Here is a 25,832-nt window from a genome sequence, read left to right on the forward strand (position 1 = left end):
GGGAGGTTGACTCCACAACTGAGCTGAAATACTTCTCCAAAAGGAGATGGGGTCAGTCAGTTGATGACTGAAGATGGAAGCTGTGCCTGAAGGTGGTTTGGATTCCAGAAGATCCAGGGAATGTGTTTCCCTGAAATGCTCAGAGATCTCAGTATCTGGGATTGCCTAACTACCATAGGGTGACGGACTCAGCGTAACTTTCTGTGACAAAAGAAGAAAAAGCAGACATCCCAACACTGGCGGGTGAGACTCTGGGGCGTGGGCCTGGTGAATGGGAAGAGGTGAGGTCCTAAACGTCTTTGGACCTCTGAAGTTTCTCGCTGCTCAAGCTCCGAAGATTGGAGGACTGGACTGGACGTGAACCTCCGGGTCATCACCCATTGGCTCCTGTACCTTGTAGCCCCGCCCCCGCTCTCCTTCACCCCACCCCCCATCCAAACGATCTGTCTACCGGAAACCTGGTGCTATTGAGTCGGGTAAGGTTAAAAATCCGAGAGGAGACAGTCACCTCATTATCAGATAGTCTGAGTTTTAAACCTCCTTCCTTTGGGGTGTGCAAGTATTCATCCCCCTTTGTGCCCCTCATCCGGTCTCAGCTTTGGGAATGGAACCTGTGGGAAAGGGATTGAATAGAAGGGCTTACCGGATAAACTGATGGGAGTGGAATGAAGCTCTTGGTGTGTCTCCCCCCTCCTCCTAAATTTTTATCTTCTCTGGCCACTTGTTGAATGTCCTTTGGCACCTAACCGCAAGACTGTTTGAATTGTGAATATCTCACGTTGCCGTAGGGGCTACTGATTATAGACAGACTGATTCCTATGGTAGGTTCTTCTCTCCATAACTCTAGAGGTCTTTACTGTCCAAAGTTGGATTTCATAGCTCCTTTGTGTGTGATGAGATTTTCTTTTGCACTGCTCTTGGGAATCTCTGGCCTTGTTGGATAAAATGGAGCCTGGTCCCTTGTAGGGTATCTTACACGACTTCATTTTCCTCACAAGAATGGTATGAGATATTGTCATCCTTAATTTTCATCAGGAGACCTGGAAGAAAGAGGGATTCCCACGGTGAGTCAGGAATAGCCTGATAAAGATTCTCGTTTTGTGGCTTTTAGTCCTTTTATTTCAGAAATGCCCAAACATACACAAAAGAATAACTTAGTGAATTCCTTTGTACTCATCACCCATCTTGTAACAACTCCTGACCAATCTGGTTTCTTTTTCTTTCCTCCCACTGCAGACTTCCCCATTATTCTGAAGCAAATCCCAAATTTATCCTTTCATCTTTATTTTTTTTTTATCCTTTCATCTTTAGATATGTCAGTACTTAGCTCTAAAAAATAAGAACCCTTAAAAAAAACCTGACAAAACTATTGTCACACCTAAAATAAATAATTCTTTAATACCATAAAATATCCAGCCAGTAGTAAGATTTTCCAGGTTGTCTCATTTTTTGTTTTTCTGGTAGTTTTATCTTTTTTTAAAAAAAACAATATTGTGTTTTTGTAACTCCTTTTTTTTATTTTTATTTTATTTTTTTTATTTAATTTTTATTTATTTATGATAGTCACACAGAGAGAGAGAGGCAGAGACACAGGCAGAGGGAGAAGCAGGTGCATGGAGCATGGATCCTGGGTCTCCAGGATCGCGCCCTGGGCCAAAGGCAGGCGCCAAATCACTGCGCCACCCAGGGATCCCTCCTTTTTTTTTTTTTTTTTTTTTTTTTAAATAATAATCTCTACACCCAGGATGGGGCTCAGCTCATGACCCCAAGATCAAGAATCACATGCTTTACTAACACCAGCCAGGTGCCCATTAAAGCTTTGTTGAGATATAATTCATATACTGTACAATTCACCCATTTGAAGTGTACAATTCAGTGGCTTGTAAAATATCCCAGGTTTTTGTATCCATCACCATAGTCAATGTCAGTACATTTTCATTATCCTGAAAAGAAACCCCACTCCATTTGCTGTCACCCCAACTACTCTGGCCTCCAATCTCAGCCTTAGACAGCCACTAATCTACTTTTGGTTTAATAGATTTGCTTATTCTGGACACTTCATATAAATGAGATCATACAATATGTGTAGTCCTTTGTGATTGGCTTCTTACACAGCATAATATTTTCAAGCTTCACCCATGTATAGCATATATCAGAATTTTATTTCTTTTTATTGCTGAATATTCCATTATAGAGATATACTACATTTTATTTATCCAGTTATCAGTTCATGGATATTTGGGGCGGTTTCCACTTTGGGGCTATTATGAATAATGCTGTTAAGAACATTCGTGTAAAAAAAAAAAAAAAAAAAGAACATTCGTGTAAAAGTTCTTTGGATGAACATATGTTTTTATTTCTTGAACATATATATATTTAAGAGTGGAATTGCTTGATCATATGCCAACTCTATGTTTAACTATTTTTAAAAAATTATTTATTTATTTATTTATTTATTTATTTATTTATTTATTCATGAGAGACAGAGAGAGAGAGAGACAGGCAGAGGGAGAAGCAGGCTTCATGCAGGGAGCCTGATGTGGGACTCCAGGATCATGCCCTGGGCCAAAGGCAGGCGCTAAACCGCTGAGCCACCCAGGGACCCCCTATGTTTAACTATTTGAGAGACTGTCTCATAATTTTTTTAGATTGTTTGAATCGTCATCCAAATAAAATTCATATGATGCAGTTTGTTACTGTATCCATTGGGGAATCTTTTAATCTATAGCTCTCCTCTTTTTTTCCTCTTGCAATGCATTTACTGATGAAACTGGGTTATTTGTCCTGTAGTTTCTAACCATCTGGAATTTGCTGATTGCCTCCCTGTGGTATCATTTAATACACTCCCTACTCCCTGGATTTCTTATAAATTGGTAGTTAGGTCAAGAGGTTGATTAGTTTTAGGGTCAATATTCTGGCAAGAATACTTCATAAATGGTTTTATATGGTTCTATCAGGAGGCAAAAAATGTCTGGATGTTCTTTCTTTTTGTGATGTGAACGGCTATGGATGGTCATTGTCTAGATACACATATTTATTAAAGATTATAAAATGGTAGTATTGTAACCATCATTCCTTCTTTTTTATTAGCTTAATTTTCTAGTAATATTAATTATTAGATTAATTAATTACTAATATTTCTAATAATATTAAGTAATATTTTTAGTAAGAGAAACTTGCTAAACATTTGTTACCCAAGTGTATGTACAGTTTGTATGAGAAAGGCGGAATACACTTTCTTTCCCCTTATTAACCAGCTTAAAAAATGAACTTATTGCTTAATATTCCCCCAAATAATGATCATTGGGTTTTTTCTTTTTAGTATCTCTCTGGACTCACAGATTTAAATATTTGATATATTTTCATCCATTGCAGCTATTACCTTTTTTTGTAATATTTTTAATTTATTTATTCATGAGAGACACAGAGAGAGAGAGAGACGGAGACATAGCAGAGGGAGAAGCAGGCTCCATGCAGGGAGCCCAATGTGGGACTCGATCCCAGGACTCCAGGACCACGCCCCGAGCCAAAGGCAGCTGCTCAACCGCTGAACCAACCAGGCATCCCAATTGCAGCTATTCTTATTGATGCTCAAACCATCATTTTTGGCATGTGGGAGCATCTTCAATTTAACTCCTGAGTCCTTTCCACAAGACCACAATAGTAGTTAATAATTTCTATCTTTTCTGCTTTGACTGTATGGTCCAGTATTAATTTGTACATTATATACCCCAGATCTGAAATCAGCTATTTTCCTAGGATATCTAGTTTCTTTTGTTGGAAAATGATATTTAGAGATCACAATTTTGTGCTAGGGGTGTTTATTGCTATGCATTGGTCATGTTTCTAGGCCTTTTCAGTAGATACAGCTAGGAAATAGTTTCCTGAGATAAAACATGTTATAAATTCACACTCATTTTTTCAATTTAAGTTCAGGATTGTAGGATTTTTACTTAGCTTCTCAGATCTTTCATTTACATATTTTCATGTGGTCTGATGCTCCTTATGTTCATTTCTCAACTAGAAGTTGGTGCCCATAAGCCCTCACCCTCATCATTTGCCAAATGAGCTCATCATTGTCTCCATCAATTTTCCTATTCCCAAGCCTACAAATCCATCTGTGTCTCCACCTAGGAAGTAAGGCATGTGAACCCAGAGCCTAGGCAGGCAAATTGAGGCAAAAACTCAGTTTTAGGACTTTGTCTGGTAGAGTTTGTAGACATCTAATATGGAAATGCCCGTATGTCTTCTCACTGATTTAGGTGTCCATGGCAGCACGACCAGTCCCAGAGTCACTCACTGGTGGGAGTATCATTGCAATCTCTGTCTGAAGGAGCTTCTTGGCCTGGTGGGAAGAACATAGCATTTGGAGACCAAGAAATATGTTTTTGTTTATTATATCAAATCCTTAGGTAGTTCTGTGACCCTTAGCAAATCAGTTCTCTCTTTAGCCTTAGCTAATTCTTATCTGTCAGATGGGGATGGAGAAATAATCCCGCAGATTTCTTGGGGGAAATTAGATTGTCATTCATAAGGGAATGATTCCAAGATTAAAGAGCTGGTATAGATGATAGAGTGCCAAGATTCTGTAATTTTTCTCTAAATCTGTGCATTTACCCAGATTTTATACATAGATGTTAGACACTCAAATATTCCCCACTATAGAAGATATTTTAAGTTACTAGAATATAAGCTTTATTAGAACGTAAGCTCCAAAAAGGCAGGAATTTTGTTTGTTTGCTACTGTATCCATATGGCTAGAACAGAGTCATATTTCCTTCCAGGTCCAAGTAGGTAATTAAATATTTGTTCAATGGATAGATTAATCCAAGAAGTTTATATTTTATTTATTTTTATTTTTTAAGAAATTGATTTTTTTCAAATAGGTAAAACAGTTTTAGGTCTGGGTGTGAGAATGTGAGAATTCTCCACTTTATACATTATTTCTCCCTTAACTAGAAAAAACCCAGTGCAGGTGAGTTATGCATCCAACTCTTGGTTTGGACTCAGGTCCTAATCTGAGGGTCGTGAGATCAATCCCCCCCCCCAATCTGGCTCCATGCTCAGTGCAGAGTCTGCTTGAGATTCCCTCTCCTTATTTCTTTGCCCCCCCACTGACACACTCTGTCTCTAAAATCAATCAATCAATCAATCAATCAATCAATCAATCTTTAAAACACACACACAACCTTTGAGTAGTCTGAGGTGGTAGAGCATAAATATGAACAGATTTTGTTTTTCCCCAAGCACTGTGCCTACCTTTATATTGTTGATTTTATTTTGCTGTATTCCAGATCCCTTAACTTCTGATCATTTTCATTCATTAAAAATCCAGTCTAACATCTACTTTAAAAATCCAATCTCATCTGACTCAAAGCTTCTTCACTCCCATCCATGGACAGGCTTGTGACTCAAGGGACCTGAAATGGAACAGAGGTGGTCTCTTCTTTTATTCTTCCTTCTCTTTTGACTCATCTCCTCCCCCTGTTCCAAGCCTGTGTTTCTCACCACAAGTCCTCCAATGTTTTCAAACTTAAGAAATACCCCCTCCTTTCCTCAAACCTAAATCTTCATGGAGGAAAATAAGGGACAATCATCTCCAGCTTTACTGCAGACATGACTACAATCATCCCTTGTTGGGGAACACAGACTCGCATTTATGCTCTAGTGTGTGGGAAGAATATGAATTGTGACTTTCTTGTGGAGGCTTCCATGTGAATTCTCTTTGGACAGACTAATTCCCTGACACAGGAGATTTGACTCTAATCTAGCCTCCTCCACCTCTCATATTCTATTCCAGAAGTTAGCCTTCTTGGATAGTGTACCTGCTAATGACTTTAAGCGGAATTATTTTCCATGGTGCCTACTTGACCCATAGGGAATACAGGCATTCTTGTCACCATGGCCCTGGTCAAGAAACAGAACACCATCAGTACCCAATAAGGTCCCATGTGCCCACATCCTAACACCACTACTTCCCTCCTCTCTAGAGGAAATCAGTGTTCTGACTTGTAGGGTAATTATTTCCTTGCTTCTTTATTGTTTTACAGCCTATGTATGTAACCCTATATTGTTTTGCCTTACTTGTTTTGGAGATTCTCTCTTCTATCTGTTTAAAGCTACAGTAACTAAGACTGTGAGGTAAATATGTAAGGATATTACAAAATGACCAATGAAATAGAACAAAGAACCCAGAAACAGACCTATGTATATATGGAGCTTTAATAAATGGCAGAGCTGGCACTGCAGACAAGTAGGGAAAGAAAATTCTGTTAATAAATGGTGCTGATACAATTGGATATCATATTTTAAAAAATATATTTCAATTCATCCTCACACCTTTAAAAAAATCAACCTAAGGTAAAGACTTAAATATTACAAAGCAAAAATTTGAAAATTTCAGACAATATATAGAATAGATATATATATAAACTGTACATATATATACTGTGTGTGTATATATATACATATATACATATATACATATACAGTTATATATACACATATATGTGTGTATACATAGACATACAGTTAAGTATAAGGGAATTATCCCAAGATTAAATAGCTGATATCTATAAATATTTATATATCTGACATATATCTATAGAGAGATTTATCTTTGTTTTAGTTACTTTAGTTACTTTAGCTTTGTTATAAATCTTGATATCTTCCAAAGAAGATTATAAATCTTTATGGGACACCTGGGTGGCTCAGCAGTTGAGCATCTGCCTTTGGCCCAGGGTGTGGCCCTGGAGTCCTGGGATTGAGTCCCGTATAAGGCTCCCTGCATGGAGCCTGCTTCTCTCTCTGCCTGTGTCTCTGCCTCTCTCTCTCTCTGTGTCTTTCATGAATAAATAAATAAAATCTTAAAAAAAATTATAAATCTTCAAAAATATCTTCATTTTAAAATCTTTTTTAAATTGAAGTATAATTGACACAAAAGGGTTTCATTATTTTTATTTTTATTTTTTTTATTATTTTTTATTGGTTTCATTATTTTTTAATTTAAATTTATATACAATAAAATTCACTGAGTGTATAGTTCTGACTTTCAACAAATACATATAGAGTCATGTAACTAACACCACAGTCAAGATACAAAACAGCTCCATCACTCACAAAACTCTTGTGCTGCCTGCCCCTTTGTAGTCAAATCCTATCTCCACCTTTAACCCCTGGCAACCAGTGATTGGTTCTCCATCACTATACTTCTGCCTTTTCCAGAATGTCATTTAAATGGAATCATACTGTATTTAGCCTTTTGAGTCTGGCTTTTTTCACTTTACATAATATATAAGAAATTCATGGATGTTGAATGTATCAATATTTCATTCATTTTTACTGCTTATTGCATTCTATGAATATACCACAGTTATCTATTATTCAATAGTTGAAGGACATGTGAATTTTTCCAGTTTGGGCAATCATGAGTAAAGTAGCTATAAATGTTGGCATACTGGTTTTTGTGAACAAAACTTAGGAAAATACCTAGGGGTGATATTGCTGGGTTATATGGAAAGTGTATATGAAAAAGTTTAACTTTTTTTTTTGTATGTTTAACTTTTTTTTTTTTTTTTTTTTTTAAATGTATGTTTAACTTTTTAAAGGAACTATGACTCTCTATGGCTATACCATTTTGCATTCCATTTTTTGACATTTTTTTATTGTGGTAAAATACATATGATGCAAAACTTAAACCATCTTAACCGGTTTTAAGTGTACAGCTTAGTGGTATTAAATACATTCATAGTGTTGCACAACTGTCACTACCATCTTCCTCCACAACTCTTTCATCTTGTAAAACTGAAACTCAAAACATTAAACAGTAAATCCTTATAACCTACTCCCCACAACCCCTAGAAATTACCATTCTGCTACTCGTTGTCTCCATGATTTTGATTATTCTAAGTACCTTATATAAGTAGAATTATACAATCTTCGTCTTTTTGTGACTGGCATTATTTCACTTAGTATAGTATCCTCAAGGTTCATCCATGTTGTAGCACATGTCAGAATTTCCTAACTTTGTAAGATTGAATAATATGTCATTTTATGGCCGTGCCATGTTTTGCTTATCCATTTATTCCTCAATCGACACTTGGATTGGTTACATGTTCTAGGTATTTTGAATAATGCTGCTATGAACATGGTGTACAAGAATATCTTTGAGACTCTGCTTTCAATTATCTTGAGTATATAATTAGAAGTGTAATTGTGCTAGATTATATGGTAATTCTATTTTTAATTTTCTGAGGAACTGCCTTACTGTTTTCTACACAGAAGCTGTACCGTTTTTTTATATTGCTACCAACAGTGCACAGGGGTTCCAGTTTCTCCACATCTCCACCAACACTTGTTATTTTTTTCCGTTTTTTTTTAATTGTAGCCATATTAATGGATATGAGATACTATCTCATTGTAGTCCTTTGCCCATTTTTTAATCAGATTGTGGAGTTCTCTATATACTCTGGATATGAATCCCTCATAAGTTATACGATTTCACTAATATTTTCTTTCATTCTGTGGGGTGCGTTTTTACTCTGTTGACATTATTTTTTGATATACAAATTTGAAAATTTTTCATAATATCTAATTAGTCTATGTCTATATATAAATATATATATTTATTTAAAGATTTTATTTATTTATTTGAGAGAGAATGTGTGAGCAAAAGAGAGAGCGCAACAAGCCCGGGAGAGAGGCAGAGGGAGAAGCAGATTCTCTGCTGAGCAGGAAGCCCAACACTGAGCTCAATCCCAGGACCCTAGGATCATGACCTGAGCCAAAGGCAGGAGTTTAACCAACTGGGCCACCCAGGTGCCTCTAGTTTAGTTATTTTTTTGTTGTTATTGCCTATGCCTTTGGTGTCATATCCAAAAAATCATTGCCAAATCCAGTATAATGAAGATTTTGCTCTATGTTTTTCCTAATAGTTTTATAGTTTTAGGTCTTACATTTAGGTCTTTGATCCATTTTGAGTTAATTTTTATATATGGTATTAGGTAGAGTCCAACTTCATTCTTTTGCATGTGGATAATGAGTTTTCCCAGTACCATTTGTTGAAAAGATTATTCTTTCCCTATCAAATGGTCTTGGCATCATTGTCAAAAATCATTTGATTATGTATGCAAAGGTTTCTTTCTGGTCTCTCCATTCTATTTTATTGGTTTATATGTCTGTCTTAATGCTAGTCCCATGTTATTTTGACTGCTGTAGCTTTTGTATGCTAAGTTTTGAGGTCAGAAAGTATGAATCCTCCATCTTTGTTCTCCCTTTTTAAGATTGTTTTGGCTATTCAAGGCACTGTGAGATTCCACAGAAATTTTCTATTTATATATTTTAAAAGCCACTGGGATTTTGATAGGGGTTGCGTTAAATCTGTAGTTTGCTTTGGATAGTACGAACATCTTAACAACATTGTTTTTCAGCTCATGAATATGAGATATGTTTCCCTTTATTTATGTCTTCTCTAATTTTTAAAAAAGATTTTATTTATTTATTCATGAGAGACACAGAGAGGCAGAGACATAAGCAGAGGGAGGAGAAAGCTCCCTACAGGGATCCTGATGTGGGACTCAATCCCTGGACCCCGGGATCACGACCCAAGCCAAAGGCAGAGGCTCAATCACTGAACCATCCAGACGCCCCTTGTCTTCTCTAATTCTTCAGCAATATTTTGTAGTTTACATTGCACGAGCCTTTCAGTTCTTTTTGTTAATTCCTAAATATTTTATTCTTTTTGATGCTACCATAAATGGAATTGTTTTCATAATTCCTTTTCAGATTGTTCATTGTCAGTGCATAGAAATGCAACTGGTTTTTGAGTGTTGACTTTGTATTCTGCTACTTTGCTAAATTCATTTATTAGTTTTAACAGTTTTTAAACATAGCATCATTTGAGTTTTGCACACATAAGACCATTTTATCTACGAACAGAGGTAGCTATTACTTCCTTTACACTTTGGATGGCTCTTTTTATTTTTTATTTTTTGGTGATGACATTAAAAATTAAAATGCGTCCAGGCGTCCCAAATATCTTCTACATTTAAAGAGCCAATCATGGGGATCCCTGGGTGGCCCAGCGGTTTAGCACCTGCCTTCAACCCAGGGCATGATCCTGGAGTCCTGGGATCCAGGCCCACATCAGGGTCCCAGCATGGAGCCTGCTTCTCTCTCTGCCTGTGTCTCTGCCTCTCTCTCTGTGTCTCTCATGAATAAATAAATAAATCTTTAAAAAAAATAAATAAAATAAAGAGGCAATCATATCAAGTCTGCCATCGGCTCAGGTCATGATCCCAGGGTCCTGGGATTGAGCCCTGCATTGGGCTCCCTACCCCACAGGGAGCCTGCTTCTCCCTCTTCCTCTGCCTGCTACTCCCCTACTTGTGCTCTCTCTCTCTGTCTCTGCCAAATTAATAAATAAAAATTTTAAAAAAGAGTATGTTGTTTAATTTCCACAATTTTGAGTGTTTTCTTTCTTTTTTTTTTTTATTTATGATAGTCCTACAGAGAGAGAGAGAGGCAGAGACAAAGGCAGAGGGAGAAGCAGGCTCCATGCACCGGGAGCCTGACGTGGGATTCGATCCCGGGTCTCCAGGATCGCACCTTGGGCCAAAGGCAGGCGCCAAACCGCTGTGCCACCCAGGGATCCCAATTTTGAGTATTTTCTAGTTTTACTTTTGTTATTGATTTCTAACTTCACCCCTTTGTGGTCAAAGAAGATATTTTATATGATAACCACCTCTTAAAATCTGTTGAAATTTAATTTGTGGCCTAATTTATGATCTACACTGGAAAATGTTTCATGTGCACTTGAGAAGAATATATGTGCTGTTGTCATTAGATTGTATTCTGTTTATGTTTGTTAAATCTAGTGGTTTATTGTGTTAAGATCTCTGTTTCCAGATGGTAGTCCTGTCCATTATGGTAGGTAGAGTAGGGTATATAAGTCCCCAGCTGTTATTGTAGAACTCTTTCTTCTTTTAGTTCTATTTATTTTTGCTTCATGTATTTTTTATGATCTGTTTTTAGGTGTACAAATACTTATAATTGTTACATATTCTTGCTGTATTGAAGCTTTTGTTAACATATAATGTCTGTCTTTATTTCATAAACTTTTTCAGTTTAAAGTCTGTTTTGTCTGATATTAGTATAGCCACCGTACTCTCTCCTTTTATGGTAAATCTCTTTCCACCCTTTTAATCTATTTGTATCTTTGGATCTAAAATGAGTCTCTTGTAGACAGAATATAATTTGATCATGTGTTTTTATCCATTCTGAAAATATCTGATTTTTATTAGATAATTTAATCTATTTACATTTAAAGTAATTACTGATAAGAGATTTACTGCTATCATTTTGCTACTTGTTTTATTTTTTTAAAGATTTTATTTATTTATTAGGGAGAAAGAGACAGAGATAGCTACAGAGAGCATGAATGGGGAGGAGAGGCAGAAACGGGCTCCCCACTGAGCAAGCAGCCTAAAATGGGGTTCAATCCAAGACCCCAGGATCATGACCCAAGCCAAAGGCAGAGGCTTAACAGACTGTACCACCCAGGCACCCCTGCTATTTGTTTTCTATATGCCTTATATCTCCTCCATGCTTATTTCTTTATTACTATCTTCTTTGGTGTTTGTTTTTTTTCTTTTTGTAGTAAATGTTAAAATTCCTTTCTCATTGCATTTTCAGTATATTTTATAGCTATTTTCTTTATGGTTACTATGGCGATTACATATAACATCCTAAAGTTAGAACACTCTAATTTGAATCCCCACCAACTTAACTTCAATAACATAGAAAAATTCTGCTCCTTTATAGCTCCATCACCACCCTTTTTGATTGATAGTCACAAAATTACGTCTTTATATATTGTATGCCCCCAAACAGAAACTATTAATTCATTTCAATCCATTAGTATCTTAACTTATGTAGAAAGCCAAATGTGGAGTTACAAACATAAGTTATAATACCAGTTTTTAGACTAGTAATTTTTTAAAATGTATTGGTTTCAATACATCTCTTGAAATCATCTCTTTCAGGGCACCTGGGTGGCTCAGTCAGTTGAGCATCTGACTCTTGATTTCAACTTAGGTTGTGATCTCAGGGTTGTGAGATTGAGCCCCGGGTTGGGCTCTGTGCTCAGCAGGGAGTCTGCTTGAAATTCTCTCTCCTCCCTCTGCTCTCTTTCTCTCCCTCTCAAATAAATAAATAAATAAATAAATAAATAAATAAATCTTTTTTTTTTTATTGGTGTTCAATTTACTAACATACAGAATAACACCCAGTGCCCGTCACCCATTCACTCCCACCCCCCGCCCTCCTCCCCTTCTACCACCCCTAGTTCGTTTCCCAGAGTTAGCAGTCTTTACGTTCTGTCTCCCTTTCTGATATTTCCCACACATTTCTTCTCCCTTCCCTTATTTTCCCTTTCACTATTATTTATATTCCCCAAATGAATGAGAACATATAATGTTTGTCCTTCTCCGACTGACTTACTTCACTCAGCATAATACCCTCCAGTTCCATCCACGTTGAAGCAAATGGTGGGTATTTGTCATTTCTAATAGCTGAGTAATATTCCATTGTATACATAAACCACATCTTCTTTATCCATTCATCTTTCGTTGGACACCGAGGCTCCTTCCACAGTTTGGCTATCGTGGCCATTGCTGCTATAAACATCGGGGTGCAGGTGTCCCGGCGTTTCATTGCATTTGTATCTTTGGGGTAAATCCCCAACAGTGCAATTGCTGGGTCGTAGGGCAGGTATATTTTTAACTGTTTGAGGAACCTCCACACAGTTTTCCAGAGTGGCTGCACCAGTTCACATTCCCACCAACAGTGTAAGAGGGTTCCCTTTTCTCCGCATCCTCTCCAACATTTGTTGTTTCCTGCCTTGTTAATTTTCCCCATTCTCACTGGTGTGAGGTGGTATCTCATTGTAGTTTTGATTTGTATTTCCCTGATGGCAAGTGATGCAGAGCATTTTCTCATATGCATGTTGGCCATGTCTATGTCTTCCTCTGTGAGATTTCTGTTCATGTCTTTTGCCCATTTCATGATTGGATTGTTTGTTTCTTTGGTGTTGAGTTTAATAAGTTCTTTATAGATCTTGGAAACTAGCCCTTTATCTGATATGTCATTTGCAAATATCTTCTCCCATTCTGTAGGTTGTCTTTGAGTTTTGTTGACTGTATCTTTTGCTGTGCAAAAGCTTCTTATCTTGAAGTCCCAATAGTTCATTTTTGCTTTTGTTTCTTATGCCTTCGTGGATGTATCTTGCAAGAAGTTACTATGGCCGAGTTCAAAAAGGGTGTTGCCTGTGTTCTTCTCTAGGATTTTGATGGAATCTTGTCTCACATTTAGATCTTTCATCCATTTTGAGTTTATCTTTGTGTATGGTGGTGAAACAGAGTGGTCTAGTTTCATTCTTCTGCATGTGGATGTCCAATTTTCCCAGCACCATTTATTGAAGAGACTGTCTTTCTTCCAATGGATAGTCTTTCCTCCTTTATCGAATATTAGTTGACCATAAAGTTCAGGGTCCACTTCTGGATTCTCTATTCTGTTCCACTGATCTATGTGTCTGTTTTTGTGCCAGTATAAAAGGATGGGCTCTGTGCTCGGCAGGGAGTCTGCTTGAAATTCTCTCTCCTCCCTCTGCTCTCTTTCTCTCCCTCTCAAATAAATAAATAAATAAATAAATAAATAAATAAATAAATCTTTTTAAAAAAGAATCTTTTTCAAGTAGAAAATAAAAAATTGAGTTACAAACTATTATTACAACAATACTAGATTTTATAATCAAACCATGATTTACTTTTTTTGAGATCTTTATTTCTTCATATGGCTCAAGTTAGCTTTTAGTGTCCTTTCATTTCACCTGCAAAACTCTCTTCAGCATTTCTTTTAGGCAGGTCTAGTAGTAATGAGCTCCCTTAGATTTTGTTTATCTGAGAATATTGGAATTTCTTTTTTTTCCTTTTCCAATATAAGCATTTAGTGATATAAATTTCCTTTTAAACATTGTTTTAAGTATAACACACAAAATTTTACATGTTGTATTTCCATTTTAGTTTAGTTTAGTGCAAAATATTTTCCAATTTCCAGTTTCCCTTAACAATTCTTCTTTGACCCATAGGTTGTTATTATTTTTTTTAGTGGCGGAACCAGGACTAAAAAACTGGTCTTGTTTGTTTTTTTAAAAGATATTATTTTTTTATTTATGAGAGACAGAGAGAGAGAGGCAGAGGCATAGGCAGAGAGAGAAGCAGGCTCCCTCCAGGGAACCTGATTCAGGACTTGATCCCAGGACCCTGGGATTACACCCTGAGCTGAAGGCAGACTCTCAACTGTTGAGCCACCCAGGTGTCTGGACCCATAAGTTATTTTTAATTGTGTTGTTTAATTTTCAAACATGTGGAAGTTTTAAGGCATTTTTGTTTTTTTATATTTCTAGTTTAATTCTGTTATGGTCAGAGAACATACTGTTATGATTTTATTTTTTAAAATTGTTATGGCTTGTTTTATGGGCCAGGATATGATCTTTCTTGGTGGATGCTGCATGTGTTTGAAAATAATGTGTATTCTGCTGTTGTTGGAGTATCCTAAAGTTATAAATTAGATTGTATTATCGATAATGTTATTTAGGTCTTCTATGTTCTCATTGATTTTTTGTCTGCTTGTTCTATGAATTACTCAGGAAAAATGTGGAAGTTTCAAAATATAATTGTGGGTTTTCTGTTTCTCCTATCCTTTATATCATTTTTTGCTTCATGTATTTGGAGCTCTGTTTTAAGGTGTATATACATTCATAGTTGTTTTGTCTTCTTTGTGAATTGACTCTTTTGACATTATGTAATGCCTTTCCTTATCCTTGGGAATTTTTTTAAATTTCTGAAATCTGCTTTGTATATTATCAACCCAGCCACTCTAGATTTGTTTTGATATTTGCATAGGATATTATTTTCCATCCTTTATTTTTAAAACCACTTTATTGAGATAATTTATACATCATAAAATTCACTCTTTTAAAGTGTACAGTTCTGGAGCACCTGGGTAGCTCAGTTAATTAAGCATCTGACTTTTTATTTTTTTAATTTTTAAAAAGATTTTATTTATTTATTCATGAGAGACACAGAGAAAGAGGCAGAAACATAGGCAGAGAGAGAAGCAGGCTCCATGTAAGGAGCCCGATGTGGGACTCAATCCTGGATCACACCCTGGGCGGAAGGCAGGCTTCAACTGTGAGCCACCCAGGTGTCCCTATTTTTTAAATTTTAAGTAGGCTCTATGGCCAATGTGGGGCTCAAACTCATGACCCTGAGATCAAGAGTTGCATGCTCTACCATCTGAGCCATCCAGGTGTTCCAAGCAACTGACTCTTGATTTTAGCTCAGGTCTTGATTTCAGGGTCATTAATTCAAGCCCTGAATTGGGCTCCATGCTGGGTGTGGAGCCTACTTTAAAAAATTGTTTTTAATTTAAAAAATGAAGCATACAGTTCTGTAATTTTTAGTATATTCAAAGAGTTATGCATTTATCATCGCAATGTAACTTAAGAACATTTTCATCATTTCCTCAAAAACCTATCCTTTCACTTTTAACCTATTTATATCATTATATTTAAAATGGATTTTTTGGGATCCCTGGGTAGCGCAGCGGTTTAGCGCCTGCCTTTGGCCCAGGGCGCAATCCTGGAGACCCGGGATCGAATCCCATGTCCGGCTCCCGGTGCATGGAGCCTGCTTCTCTCTCTGCCTGTGTCTCTGCCTCTCTCTCTCTCTCTCTCTCTCTGTGTGTGTGACTATCATAAATAAATAAAAATTAAAAAAGAAAAGAAAGAAAATTCATACTTTAAAAAAGAAATAAAGTGGATTTTTTTGTCTGTTTGGTGGACAGCATATAGTTGGATCTTCTCCCTCTGCCCCCATACCTGGTAGTCATTATTTTTAAATTGATCTCAGACCATTTACATTTAACATGTTATATATATTAATATATTATTGCGGGACACCTGGATGGCTCAGCAGTTGAGCGTCTGCCTTCAGCTCAGGGCGTGATCCTGGAGTTTCGAGATCCAGGTCCCACATCGGGCTCCCTGCAGGGAGCCTGCTTCTCCCTCTGCCTGTGTCTCTGCCTCTCTCTCTGTGTCTCTCACGAATAAAAAAAAAAATATATTGCTATTCTCAGATCTAGGGTTACTATTTTATTTATTTATTATATATTTATTTGTTATTTTTGTTTTCTATTTGTCATCTCTGTGTTTTGTTCCTCTGTTTTGTCTTTCTTGCCTTCTTTTGACTTACTTAAGTATTGTTTAGTATTCCATTTTTACTTATCTATTGGCTTTTTAGTTATATATGTTTGAATTTAGTTTTTAGTGGTTGTTCTAGAACTGATTAAATTATGCATATCTGGGATCCTTGGGTGGCGCTGCGGTTTAGCGCCTGCCTTTTGCCCCGGGCGCGATCCTGGAGACCTGGGATCGAATCCCACATCGGGCTCCTGGTGCATGGAGCCTGCTTCTCCCTCTGCCTGTGTCTCTGCCTCTCTCCCTCTCTCTCTCTGTGACTAAAATAAATAAATAAATAAATAAATAAATAAATAAATAAATAAATAATACCTTTAAAAAATTATGCATATCTAATTTCACAAGACTACTTGAGCTAATATTTTATCACTTCAAGTAAATATAGAAGCCTTATAACCTTATGGGACCCCTCCCCCATATATTATACTTGTCATAGGTATGATGTTTATATACATTAAAAGCCTCCTCAAACAATCATAATTTTTTTCTTTCAACTGCAAACATTTTTTTAAACATTTTGTTTTTTATTTTTAAAAAGATTTTATTTTATTTTGAGAGTGAGCATGCAAGCAGGGGGGGAGGGGCAGAGGAAGGGTGGGAGAGAGAGAGAATCCTAAGCAGGCTCCACACCCAGTGTGGAGCCCAATGTGGGGCTCTATCTCATGACCCTGAGATCATGACCTGAGCCGAAATCAAGAGTCTGATGCTTAACTGACTGAGTCACCCAGGTGCCCTTAAAGATTTTATTTTTAAGTAATCTCTATGCCCAAGATGGGGCTCAAACTCACAAACCCGAGATCAAGAGTCACATGCGCCACCAACTGAGCCAGCCAGGCACTCCTCAACTACAAACATTTTGAAGTCTTTAAAAGGAGAAAAATAGTCAATTTTACTTATCCCAATATTTACTATCTCCCTTGTTCCTCTCTCATTCCTGAAGTTCCTACCTCTCTTCTAATGCCATTTCCTAAAACCCAGAGAACTTTCTGTAGGCTTTCTGTTAGAGCAGGTCTGCTAGTGAGGGATTCTCTTGTAGTTTTCCTTCATCTGAGAATATTTTTATCTCACTTCATTCCTTTTTTTTTTTAAGATTTTATTCACTTATTCATGAAAGAGAGAGAGAGAGAGGCAGAGACATAGTCAGAGGAAGAAGCAGGCTCCTCACAGGGAGCCCAATGTGGGACTCGATCCCCAGACTAAGAGCACAACCTGAGCCAAAGGCAGACGCTCAACCGCTGAGCCACCTAGGTGTCCCTCTCACTTCATTCCTGAAGGATGTATTTTTTCTATGGATATAGAATTATGTGATGATACCGTTTTTTTCCTGTTAGCACTTTAAAGATATTATTCCACTGATTTCTGGCTGCCATCTTTTCTAATGAGAAATCCATACCATTCTGATCCAGCCTTTTATGTAGTCTGTTGTCTTTGTTTGTGTACCTTACAGATTCCTCTCTTTTTTCCATTTAGCAGCATGGTTATGATATAGATGAACATGGTTTTATTTCCATTTCTTTTTCTATTTAGGATTTGATGAACTTCTTGAATCTGCGAATTTCTATATTTCACCAAATTTGGGGAGTTTTCAATCATTATTTCTTGAAATATTTTTTTCTTCACCAATCTCTTTCTCCTTCATTCTTGGGCTTTTAATTCTGTCCTATAGGTTCTAAGGCACTGCTTATTTTATTTGCAATCTTTTTTCTTTCTGTTCTTCAGATTGGATAATTTCTGGTATGCCTGGCTTGCTCAGTTGGAAGAGCATGGGACTCTTGATCTTGGGGTTGTGAGTCTGAGCCCCACATTGGATGTAGAGATTACTTAAAAATAAAATCTTTTTTTTTTAAAGACTGGATCATTTCTAATCTATCTTCCTGTTCTATCTAATTAATTTTTAGATTTTAAGTATTTTACTTCTTGGCTATAATATTTTCATCTGGTTATTTTTTATGGTTTCTATTTCTCTGCTGAGAACTTCTATTGTTCCATTAATTTCAGGAGTTTTCACCTTTACCTCACAGAGTGGTTATACTATTTTTTTTCTAATAAGCAAAATGGCAGAATAAGAGGTCCTCAGTTCACTTCCCCCTATACAAACAATAATCTGGCAGCCATCCACGGACAAAAGTGCCTTTGTCGGAGCTTTGGGATTCTGGTAGGAAATTGTGAAACCCCAGGAAAGCCCAGGGCTAAGGAAAACTGCTTTGAGAAGGCAGGCTCTAATCCTGGTGATAGGCCAACCAAATGTGATCCTGGTTCAGAACAAAAATCACCTCACTTCTTTATGGACTTGGCTCCATCCCTGCTTGGTTACAGTCCTGCAACCAGTTCCATCCACAAAGACTCCAGGAGGAGCCATGGTCATCCTTGCCCCATTAAGGGCCTCTGAGCCATGGACCCCATTGCAGATCCTTTAAGCATCCTTGTGACCCAGCTGCAGCCCCATTCTAACTGCCAGTCTAGTGTTAGACCTGCCTGCACAGGGGCCCTATGGGAGACATGCTCCTGGTAACAAGTCTTGCCAACCTTGGTTCTGACTTTGGATCCTGAAGCAACAGTTCTATGACCTGGCTTTAGCACTGATCTCAGTGTTGCCTATCCGGGGATCTAGCACTGCCTGTCTGTGCTCCTCATAGCAGGCCTGCCAACCTCAGTACCAGCTGTAGACTCCAAAGTCAGTCCCAGCTATGTATCTTGAAACGGTCCTGAGATTGAGTGCCACTCCCTTTCTGCCATGGTTGGGGGCAGTTCTGACCACCCAGGGAACTGGCGACTGACATGCCCCTCCAAGCCTCCAGTGGCAGGTCTGCTGACTCAGTTCTTGACTACAGAACCTGAAGCAATCCTGTGACCCCACTCCATTCCTCTCTACCACAGTTTCAGAGTCAATCTTTCCACCCAGGGAGTCACCCAGGGACATGGTACAAGTGCAGTGGGAGCTACACCCATCTGTGCCTGGTAACAGGCTGATCTGTACCTGCTGTCTGAGGACTTGACTGGGGATTCATTTTACAAGGCTAGCATTACCCTGATATCAAAGCCAGACAAGCAGACTATAAGAAAAGCTAATTATAGGCCAATATATCTAATGAACATAGATGCAGAAATCCTCAACAAAGTACTAGCAAACTGAATTCAGTAACACATTTAATTAATTTAGATTAAGTTAAATATACTTAATTTAAAGGAAAAAGGAAAATTTAATTTACTTTTTAAAAATATTTATTTTTTTACTTTTTAAAAATATTTAATTGTTTTTTTCTGGAACTCAGTTCAAATGAATGCAAAGAGTCTCTTCTGTATATCATTTAATGACTTATTAAGTAGTACTGGTGAAAAACGTCAAGCTAATTAAGATTTTTAGGTCACAAGACTTTTAGATCATACATTATGATCAAGTAATTTTTATCCCAGGGATGCAAACATGATTCAACATATGCAATCAATAAACATGACATACCACATTAACAGAATAAGGGATAAAAACCCTATGATTATCTGAATAGATGCAGAAAAAGTATTTGACAAAATTCAACATCATTTTATGATAAAACCTCTCAACATATTAGGTATAGAAGACATGTACCTCAATATAAAAAAAGCCATATATGACATGCCCACAGCTAGCATCATATTAAAGGGTGAAAAGCTTAAAGCTTTTCCTCTAAAATCAAGAACAAGATAAGGATGCTATTTCTCACCATAATTATTCAATGTAGTACTGGAAGTCCTAGCCAGAACAATTAGACAAGAAAAAGAAATAGAAGGTATCCAATTTGGAAAGGAAGAAGTAAAATTGTCTCTGTCTGCAGATGACATGATTTTATATACAGAAAACCCTAAAGACTCCTCAAAAATCTGTTAGAACTAGTAAATGAATTCAGTAAAGTTGCAGGATACAAAATCAACATATAAAAATCAGTTGTATTTCCATACACTAACAGCCAACTATCTGAAAAAGAAATTAAGAAGACAATCCCATTACATCAAAAAGAATAAAATACTTAGGAATGAATTTAACCAAAGAGGTAAAAGATCTGTACACTGAAATCTACTAAACATTGATGAAAGAAACTGAAGAAGACACAAATAATTAAAATAGTGCTATGTTCATGGATAGGAAGAATTAATAACAATATGTGTCAACATGTCAATATAACCCTAAATGATCTATAGATTCAATGCAGTTCCTATTTTTATAGGGACGATATTTCCAATGATGATTTTTCAGAGAAATAGGAAAAAAATTCTACAATTCGTATAAAGACACAAAAGACCCTAAGTAGCTACAGCAATACTGAACAAGAAGAACAAGGCCAGAGGCATCTCACTTTCTGATTTCAAATTATTCTACAAAGCCATAGTAATCAAAACAATATAGTACTGGCAAAAAAAAAAAAAAAAAAAGACACATGGATCAATGCGACATAATAGAAGGCCCAGAATAAACCCACACCTGTTTAGTCAACTAAGGTGCCAAGAATACACATGGGGGAAATGATATTCTCTTCAATAAATGGTTTTGGGAAAATTGGATATTCACATGCAAGAGAAAGAAATTGGATTTTTGTTTCAACCATACACAAAAATCAACTCAAAATTGGTTAAAGTCTTAAAATGTAAGACCTGAAACTATAAAACTCCTAGGAAAAAAGCATATGGGAAAAAGTTCCTTGATACTAGTTTCGACAATGTTTTTTTGGGTTTATGATACCAAAAGCACAGGCAACAAAGGAAAAATTAAACAAGTGGGGCTGCATCAAATTAAAAAGTTTCTTAACAGAAAGGGAGTCAACAAAATGAAAAGGCATCCTATAGAATAAGAAAATATTTGCAGGGGATCCCTGGCTCAGTGGTTTAGCGCCTGCTTTTGGCCCAGGGCGCGATCCTGGAGTTCCGGGATCGAGTCCCATGTCTGGCTTTCAGCATGGAGCCTGCTTCTCCCTCTGCCTGTGTCTCTGCCTCTCTCTCTCTCTCTCTCTCTCTCTCTCTCTATGTCTATCATAAATAAATAAATAAATCTTTAAAAAAAATAAAAAAAAGAAAATATTTGCAAACCATATATCCATAAGATGTTAATAGCCAAAACACATAAGGAACTCCTACTACTCAGTAGAAAAAAAATATAAATTAAAATTAAAGATAAAAATGGGCAAAGCACCTAAATAGACATTTTTCCAAAGAAAACATACAAATGCCAATAGGTATATGAAAAAGTGCTGAACATCACTAATGATCAGGTAAATGCAAATAAAAAACAAGAGATCACCTCATACCCTTAAGATGGTGATTATCAAAAAGTCAAAAGATGACAAGTCTTGGCAAGGATGTGCAGAAAAGGGAACACTTACACACTGTAATGTAAATGGAATATAAATTGGTATAACCATTATGGAAAGCAGGATGGTGGTTCCTTGAAAATTAAAAATAGAAAAAAAAAAAAAAAAGAAAATTAAAAATAGAACTATCATATGATCCAGAAATCCCACTTCTGGGTCCATGTCCAAAGGAATAAAATCAGTATCTTGAAGAGATACCCACACTCCAATGTTCAATGTAGCATTATTCACAATAGCCAAGATATGAAAGCAGCCTGTGTCCATCAACAGATGATTGGAAGAAAATGTGGTGTACGTATGTATACAATGGAATATTATTTAGCCTTAGAAAACAAGGAAATCCTGCCATTTCCAACAACATGGATAAAACTCAAGGACATTATACTAAGTGAAATAAGCCAGGTACAGAAAGACAAATAAATGCTGCTGATATCACTTATATGTGATATAGTTGAACTCCTATAAAAAAAGTTGAACTCCTAGAAACAGAGAAGAATGGTTACCAAGGAATGAGAGGTGGAGGAAATGCAGAGATGTCTGTTGGTCAGAGAGTACAAACTTTGTTACAAACTGAATGAGCTCTGGAGAGGTAAGGTGGAACATGGTGACTATAGTGAATAATAATGTATACTTGAAATTTGCTAGAAAAGTAGACTTAAAGTCTTCTTAACACACACACACACACACAACTGTGAGGTGAAAGATAAATTAACTTCAGGGGGTGATCATATCACAATGTATATATATTTCAAAACATTACATATTATGCCTTAAATATATACATTTTTAATTTTTCAAAAAAGATTTTGTTTATTTATTTATGAGAGATACGGAGAGAGAGAGGCAGAGACACAGGCAGAGGGAGAAGCAGGCCCCATGCAGGGAGCCCCTCGTGGGATTCGATCCAGGGTCTCCAGGATCACCCCTGGGCTGAAGGCAGCGCTAAACCTCTGAGCCACCGGGCTGCCCAATATATACATTTTTACTTGTCTATAATACTTCAGTAAAGCTGGAAAAATATATGCACTTTTTAAAATAATAAAGCCTTGGGATGCCTGGGTGGTTCAGCGGTTGAGCATGTGCCTTCGGCTCAGGGCCTGGTCCTGGGGTCCTGGGATCAAGTCCCACATCGGGCTCCCTGCAGGGAGCCTGCTTCTCCCTCTGCCTGTGTCTCAGCTTCTCTCTCTCTCTCTCTCTCATGAATAAATAAAATATTTTTAAAAATAATAAAGTCTTTAAAAATAAATTCTGTCATCTGGATCATCTCAGGCTTGACATCTGTTGATTGTCTTTTCCCTTGGGAAATGGTCAGATTTTTCTGTGTGTGTGTTTAAGTAATGAATGATTTTAGATTGTATCCTGGGAATTTTTAATATTATAGTGTGAACTGAGGGTCATGTTAATATCCTTTTTAAGTCCTGTGAAGAATGTTGAACTTTTTTTTGCTTATTTTATCAGGCAAGGAGCCTGGGTAGCTTCAGATGGCAGGTGCTGTCATACCTTCTGTGGATATTGGTTACAATGTCGGTTCAATCTTCAAAGCTTTTGCTGAGCTATTTGGACTAGCATGTGCTATCCTGGGGTCAATCTATGATTTGGGCAGTGGTTTATATCATTGTTCAGTTTTCAGAAACTTATTGCACTTCTTCACATTTGTTCCCTGCTTGTGTAGTTCAGAAGTGAGCCTCTGAGGTGAGAAGGGAAAATTGGTATTTCCCACCCCCCACTTGCCCAACTCTGGTGCATAGGAGCTTCTGGAGTTTTTGCTGTTGGTGCTTGTTGAACAGGTCTATGATTTGGCTTATTGGATCAGGAGAAAGGAAGGAAAAGGAATATGAAATTCACCCCCCCCATTATAAGTCATTATTCAGGTTGTAACTTAAATCTTCAGTCTGCTTTTTTTTTTTTTTTCAGTTTGGTTTTCAAAGTTCTCTCAGGTTGTTGTTTCTTATATTCTATTTTAGCTGTCATCAGTAGGAGAGACTGGCTGTGTATCATTACGTTACTCCATCTAGGCCAGCAACAAAGAACAAAGAACTAGTAGTGGCTGTCTTCATTATATTCAGCACTTTATTCTTCTATATAAATTGTAAAATCTTGTTAGCTTTCATGAAAACTTATGTTGAGACTGATTGGAATTTCATTGAATCTATGAATCAATTTTGGGGAGGCATTCCATCCTTATAGTATTGAGTATTTATATTCATGAACATGGAACCTTTCTGCATATTTAAGGTCTTAGTTTAATGTTTAGGTTTATTTCTTGATGCCATATAGTTTTTATTGCTGTTGTGAGTGCTCTTTCTTAGATTTATTTATTTATTTATTTATTTATTTATTTATTTATTCATTTATTTTTATTTTGCTCTTTCTTTTTTAAAATCTACTTTCTGTTTATTATTACTGTATAGAAATCCGGGGGTTTTGGTTGGTTTGTTTTCCAATTTTCATTTTTAAGATAAACTTTTTTTTTTAAAGTAAGCTCTACGCCCAGAGTGGGGCTCAAACTCACAACCCAGAGATCAAGAGTCACATGCTTGGGCAGCCCCAGTGGCGCGGCGGTTTAGCGCCACCTGCAGCCCAGGGCGTGATCCTGGAGACTGGGGATCGAGTCCCACATCGGGCTCTCTGCATGGTGCCTGCTTCTCCCTCTGCCTGTGTGTCTGCCTCTCTCTCACTCTCTCTCTCTCAATGTGTGTCTCTATGAATAAATAAATAAAATCTTTAAAAAAAAAGAGTCACATGCTCTACCAACTGAGCCATCCAGGAACCTAAGATAAACTTTCATTAAAGTATCACATATTAAAAAAAAATAAGTATCACATATTGATGTGTACACAAATCATAATTATAGTTAGATAAATTATCACAATATAAGTACACTATCCTGCCTTCTGACACCAAGAATTTGTCTTGCCTCTTCTTGAACTTCATATAAGTGAAATTATATAGTATGTTCTGTTCTGGGCCTTGCTTCTTTCACTGAAAGTAATATTTCTGAGATTCATCCAGTTTGTTGTACATATCAGCAATTCACTCTTTTGTTGCATACCCATTATATGAATATACTACCATTTATCCATTTTACTCTTGAGACTTGTTTCAAGGTTTGGGCAATTATGAATAGTACAACTATTAGCATTCTTGGATATGGTTTTTGCTATACTTATGTATAGATTTCTGTTAGAATATCACTTGCAACAAATTATAAAGTATGATACACACACAATGGGTGTTATATGCAACTGATAAATTATCTGAGTGTAGAACACTACATCTGAAAAAAATATGAAAGTATTTAAAGTATATAGATATGTTCAACTAGCTTTCTGAAGTAGTTATACCAATCTATGCTTCCACCAACTGTGTATGTGAGTTCCAGAAGTTTCTACATGTGCCATCATTTGATTTACAGACTTTTTCATATTAGCTCATCTAGTGAGTATATAATGGTTTCATTGTGGTTTCCTCTCAACATTTTATTATGAAAAAATAGGCATGCAGAAAAGTTGGAAGATTTATACGGTGATCATCCATATACCCATCAACCTAGGTTTTACCATTAACATTTTACTCTATGCAACTTATCAGATATAAGATATATATTCATCTGTTCTTATTGTGGTTTTATTTACATTTTCTTCGTGACCAGTGAAGTTGAGTAATGACCACCATTTCCAGTGGTTATCAATTTATATATCTTCTTTAGTATATTGGTAAGCTTTTTAAAGCTTTCTGTTCCCTTCCTTTCTGTTCACTTTTTAGCTTGTCTAGTTTTTCTAATTTATTTGTAGGTATTTCTTTTTTATAAATATTATCTGGGAAACAAGCCCTTTTTTGGTTATACATTTTGTTAGTTCCCTACTGTTGCTCTAATAATAGCTAAAAACTTAGTGAGTGACTTAACACAACATAAATGTATTATTATACTGTCCTGGAGGTCAGACATCTGAAATCCATTTCACTAGGCTAAAAGCAAGGTGTTAGCATGCCTGTGTTCCTTATATAGGATCTAGAGGAGAATTCATTTCCTAGCCTTTTCCAGCTGACATTCCTTGAATCATGGCCCCTTCTTCCACGCTCAGGGTGCGTCACTCTCACTTCTCCTCCTACCATCCCATTTTCTACTCAGCTTCTGACTCTACTACCTCCCTTTTTCCCATAGGAGGACTGTATAA

The 25,832-nt window shown here is 36.7% G+C and overlaps 1 protein-coding gene across 1 annotated transcript in view; it reads left to right on the forward strand.

The window, feature by feature from the left end:
* Positions 1 to 415: 415 nt before the first annotated feature.
* Positions 416 to 25,832, forward strand: part of LOC112645160 (orphan sodium- and chloride-dependent neurotransmitter transporter NTT5-like) — a 35,045-nt gene continuing 9,628 nt past the window's right edge. The window contains exon 1 of the mRNA XM_049093802.1: positions 416 to 476. The gene's annotated coding sequence lies outside the window, so the exon portion shown is untranslated. The remainder of the gene's footprint in view (positions 477 to 25,832) is intronic.

The sequence above is a fragment of the Canis lupus genome, chromosome 1 (assembly GCF_003254725.2).
Source record: "Canis lupus dingo isolate Sandy chromosome 1, ASM325472v2, whole genome shotgun sequence".
NCBI classification, from domain to species: Eukaryota; Metazoa; Chordata; class Mammalia; order Carnivora; family Canidae; genus Canis; species Canis lupus.